Source organism: Rattus norvegicus, chromosome 13 (assembly GCF_036323735.1).
Source record: "Rattus norvegicus strain BN/NHsdMcwi chromosome 13, GRCr8, whole genome shotgun sequence".
Classification (NCBI taxonomy): domain Eukaryota; kingdom Metazoa; phylum Chordata; class Mammalia; order Rodentia; family Muridae; genus Rattus; species Rattus norvegicus.
Window position 1 is genome coordinate 104,820,453 of NC_086031.1, and position 5,445 is coordinate 104,825,897.

Sequence of the window (5,445 nt, forward strand, 5' to 3'; positions counted from 1 at the left end):
AGAAAATGCCCCAAGGACATGCCCTCCAGCCAGTCTGCTGGAGGCAATTCTTCAACTGAGCTTCCCTCTTCCCAGGTGTCTCACGTTGACAGCCAGCGGCCACGATCCCTACCGTCTCTGTGTCTTTGGCTCTTCCCTAGAGTGGCTCTATGTAGCATTTGTTTAGAACCGTAATCCAGGGATGAAGAGATGGATCAGTGGTTAAGAGCACTTCCTGCCTGTGGTGGTCTGAATAGGTATGGCCCCATAGACTCATGTGTTTCAATATTTGGCCACATGGAGTGACACTACTAGGAGGTGTGGCCTTGTTGGAGGAGGTGTGACCTTGTTGGAGGAAGTGTGTCACTGAGTCGGCGGGCTTTGAGGTTATATATACCCAAGCTATGGCCAGTCTTCCAGTCTCCTGGTGCCTTCAGAGCAAGATGTAGAGCCCTCAGCTCCTTCTCCAGCACCATGTCTGCCATGCTCCCCACCATGATGATAATGGACTAAACCTCCGAAACTGTAAACCAGTCCCAATTCAATGTTTGCCTTTATGAGAGCTGCCGTGGTCATGGTGTCTGCTCACAGCAGTAAAACCTTAACTAAGACATCGCTCTTCCAGAGGATCTGAGTTCAGTTCCCAGCACCCATGTCAGGCAGCTGCCTGCGATTCCAGCTCTGGGGATCTGGCACCTATACCTGCTTCTGGCCTCTGAGGGTACCCACACACACAATAACATACACACAGAAAATACATAATAAATCATCTTTACAATAAAATAAAGCTAGATTCCTCTTCTACTGGATCCTGACATGTCCGCTTATTTCTGCCTCCTGTTTCCAGTAAATGCATTCTCCAGTATAGGGCTTGCCTATTTTACCCGAAGCCCGAAACCCACATCTGGTGCGTACAGCGCGTGACAGAGATTGTCCAGTTGGGTGATTACCCGTCTCCAGCTCTCCCCTGCTCCGTGACATTGGTGTTTCTCCTGTGCAGGACTCACAGCTGCAGTCCCACAAGTGGAAAGTGACAGATGGGGGTAGGGACCGAAAGCCTGGCACAGGAAGGTGTGCTGACTCAGATGACCACAGAGTTCTTCACACACATCCCTCAAGGGGACTCTCCAAAGGACAAGGTGAGCAGTGCCAATTTCTTACCAAGGTCACAGCTTATTGGGGACAGGAGGAGAGTATTTACCATCGATGCAACTGGTGCATTCCAAGAGTGACAGTGACACTTCAGCCACCACCCTCTGCAAGTACCCACGGCATTAAAAGCAGTCGTCAGGGGTGTGTGTGTGTGTGTGTGTGTGTGTGTGTGTGTGTGTGTGTGTGTGTGTTGCATGTATGTGGGCATGTGTGTGTGCATGTGTGTGTGCATGTGTGTGTGACTGTGTGTATATGTGGGTGCGCGTGCACTGTGTGTCTGTGTGTGTGTGCATGTGTGTGTGCATGTATGCTTCTGTGTGTGTGTATGTGGGTGTGTGTGCATGTGGGTGTGGGTGCGTATGTGCACATGTGCGTGTGTGTATGTATGTATGTGTGTGTGTGTGTGTGTGTGTGTGTGTGTGTGTGTGTGTTTGGGTGGTGTCCATCTTTATAAGCACCTGTGTGTACATTCTTGAAGGAGTCAGTCATCCTCAGTCTTCAGGAGCCATCTCCCTTCTTTTTGAGACAAGCTCTCTTCCCTGGAACCTGAAGCCCAGCTATTAGGCTAAGCTGGCTGGTCAGTGAGTACCAGCCACGCTGCTGGTCCGATCTCCCCAGGGCTGGGGTTACAAGCATAGGATCCCATTCTCAGTATTTTACATGGGCGCCAGAGATTAAACCTGGGTCTTCATGTTTACACAGCAAGCACTTTTCAGACAGAGCTGCCTTCTCCCAGACACCAGATTTTTAACAACCATAGTAACAAACCCACTATTGCCTACTTTGAGATGGACAAAGAGGTCACGAGTTTGGAGATTTGGAAAACTTCTCAAAACTCTTAGACTTCCGCTCGGGAGTCCCGCCTCTGGTCCTGCTAGAGTCCCAAGCAGCATGGAGCAGTTGGAGAGAGTCAGGGCAAACGGATTGGCCAGGAGAACAAAAAGGGGTGTGTCCAACCTCTTGCTCCCGGAAGACTCTTGGAGAGCTGAGAACCAGTGGCATTGGCTCCCTGGGAGAAATGCAATCACTCACCACGGATCTCCTCGGAAGGATGGTTTCTAAGACGTCCTGAGATTGTCTTATGAGTCCCCGAAGTCTCCAAGGGGAAGAAAAAGAGGCCCTTGAAGGCTGTGTGGCGGGTGGGACCTCCTTTGTTTGCAGCCGCATTCTCAGTAGTAGAGGCAGTCAATAAACAAACACATGAGAGGACCCAGTGAGGTGTAAAACAGATTTGCGCAAGGCAGACAACTGCACATTCCGTTTATTTACCTCTTCTAGCAAACCGATACCTGGGGTGACATTTATTAATAAACGGCGTTACCAGGTGCCTGATATGTGGCTCATGGAAATTAATTATCCAGCCCATGGTAAAACCCTAACAAGCCCGCAGCGCTGTAACATTTGTGCTAATTGAAAACGAGATAAGTGCTGTGGGTACGATCTGCATTCAGTGCAGAATATTAATTATCTTTACTTCTCTTCATGATACATACACCTGACTGAATCACTCTCCTCATTTACCCAGTAATCGAGTCCTAAGTGGATTCCCTTGGGTCCATGGGTTGTGGGCAAGATGGGGACCTCCGCTCTTCCCGGTCTCTTCACCAAGTTAGCCCAGGCTCCCAGTTCCTCACAGCATCCCTAGGAAAGCAGAGACAGGACCCTGCCCTGTCACTGAGCTCCCAGCCTCCAGCAAAAGCCTTCCTTTCCTGCCATGCCAATAGTTCTAGGAGGGACATATGAGACCATTATGTATCTCAACCCAGGCAATGACTCCAGAGTTCACGGAGTATGAAGCCACTGCCCCGCCCTGCCACGCCCTGCCCGCCCCGCCCCGCCCCGCCCCGCCCCGCCCTGCCCCGCCCCGTCCCACCCCACCCTGCCCCCGCCCCGCCCTGCACTGCCCCCGCCCCGCCCTGCCCCGCCCTGCACTGCCCGCCCTGCCCCGCCCTGCCCCGCCCCACCCGCCCCACCCGCCCCACCCCGCACTGCCCCGCCCTGCCCCGCCCTGCCCCGCCCAGCCCCGCACTGCCCCGCCCCGCACTGCCCCCGCCCCGCACTGCCCCGCACTGCCCCGCCCCGCCCTGCCCCGCCCCGCCCCGCCCCGCACTGCCCCACACTCACTCAATGGGAAGGTGACTGAAGGAGGGGCTGGTCTCGGTTTTTAAATCTCGGGGATTCACAACAGATTCATGCCTGAAGAGAGAGGGCTCCGCTGACACCTCCATATGAGATACAGACCAAGGCCACGTGGAAGGAAAGGCCTAGATTCAAGATGGAAGGAGGGAGACACACGGAAGTCACTGTGAGCTAGAGTTCCCCAGTGTGAGTGCCAGGTACCTACAACACATCCATCATTCCTTCAGCTTCCTGGCAGTGTATTCTCCTCCCCCGCAACAAGCGGCAAAGACAGTCAGGGAGAAGTGGCGCTAGTAAGAACAGCCAGGGCAGTGACTGTGAATTCAGTTCGCTGTCGCTGTCGGGCTGCAGCTGAGGGGCCTCGCTCATAGCCTGCACGTTAACTCTCTTCTCAGCTGACTTCCTTGCTCATTCCATCTCGAGATCCTCTGTCTTGGCTTCTATCACTGTGATAAAGGCCATGACCAAATGCAGCTTGGGGAGAAAAGGTTATTCTTCCACACCATAGTCCATCACTGAAGGAAGTCAGGGCAGGAACTCAAACAGGGCAGGAACCTGGAGGCAGGAACGGATGCAGAGGCCACGGAGGGTGCTGCTTACTGCCTTGCTCATCATGGCTTGTTTGGCCTGCTCTCTTATAGAACCCAGGCCCGCCATCCCAGGGATGGCACTACCCGCATCAAATCACTAATTTAAAAAACAATTTAAATGCCCTACAGGCTTGTCTACAGCCTGATCTTACTACGGCATTTTCTCAATTGAGGCTCCCTCCTCTCTGATGACTCTAACTAGTGTCAAGCTGACATAAAACCAGCCAGCACACCCTCTTTCCCCAGGTCACACAGCCTCTCTAAGACCACAACATGCCCATGCTTGCTTCTAATCTGACATTGGTCCCAACCTATAGTCAGCTCGCCTGACTGTTTACCTCAGAAGCAGCATGGCTTCTCCCTAGTCAGCAGTAAGCCCGAGATACAGAGCCTTGCCTCTCCTTTCTGCCCAGCCGTGCTCCTGGGACAGAGTCCCAGATTCAGTATTTATAGAAAGTTTACAGAGTTTGTGACCCCTGGGAAAAGGCCGTAGACTCAATCCAGTTGTAATTAAAGGATCCATTGATCAGCTGCTAGCACGGATACAGACAGCCCTTAAGCCCAATCCCAGGCTTGTGGTGAAGGAGGGGGATGGGGATAAAAGGGAAAACACAAGAAGACCTTCAGCATCTATTCAAGCAAGCCACACTGGTGTGTTCTGACAAGTTAGGCAGTTGAGGCAACTCAAAACAGTGTTGGGTATCTGCACAAGCAAGCTAACAGAGGAAGGGGCAGTCAGTCTCATAACAGTAGATAGATGGTCAGGGCTGTAGCACAAGCAAGCTAACAGAAGAAGGGGCAGTCAGTCTCATAACGTAGATAGATGGTCAGGGCTGTATGCTTTTGGGTGGGGAGGTGGCCACTGAGTCAGGGTTATTGGGAATTTATCTTCCAGGGACTGAAGTCAGTCAGACTGATGCCTAGTATAAAATGGAATTCCTGTAGCCATCACCGAATGAAAGCAAATTCACCATAATCCTTCAAAGGAGCAAAACCCCAAAACTGGAGTTATGACCCAATCCAAGCAGGGCACGATTATGTTCACAAATGAATAAACTGGGGGGAGGGGGCGCCCAGTTCCACCCATCATGCTAAAAAAAAAAAAAAAACCGCAGGAATCCCTTGAGGCAAGTACAGGCCTGCCTTCCACAGCCCCGGGGAAGAGGAAAGGGTTAGTTCCTGCAGGACAAACAGTCGGGGCTGAGGTAAGCAGACCTGTGATTCTGAGAGGAATTTCGCCTAAGCACAAAGACACCTTTGCTTGTTGAACTGCAGGATTTCCATAAGGAAGTGGCTCCTAGCCAGTGGGTACCCAGTGGGAATCAGAAAGAACTCCTTTCCCAAGCTTGTGCAGCCCCCATGGCACAGATGGAGGGTGGGCCTCCAGCTTCAATAAGACCCTAAGACAAGGGCCCAAGATCTGAACCGCAGCTCTGAGTTGGCCCTACCTGGGGTGTGGGGGGGGTGTGTGTGTGTGTTTAGTATGTGTGGTGTGTATGGTGTGTGTGTGTGTGGGTGTGTGTGTGGTGTGTGTGTGTGTGGTATGTGTGTGTATGTGTGTGTGGTGTGTGTGTATGTGTGATGT

At 52.3% G+C, this 5,445-nt stretch overlaps 1 long non-coding RNA gene across 1 annotated transcript in view; it reads right to left on the bottom strand.

Annotated features, from left to right (window-relative positions):
- Positions 1 to 842: 842 nt before the first annotated feature.
- The window catches only part of LOC134481636 (uncharacterized), a 19,381-nt gene continuing 14,778 nt past the window's right edge, over positions 843 to 5,445 (bottom strand). Inside the window, exons 2-3 of the long non-coding RNA XR_010057339.1 lie at positions 3,256 to 3,395; positions 843 to 2,772 (exon numbers count right to left, since the gene is read on the bottom strand). This is a non-coding gene — a long non-coding RNA (uncharacterized LOC134481636). The remainder of the gene's footprint in view (positions 2,773 to 3,255; positions 3,396 to 5,445) is intronic.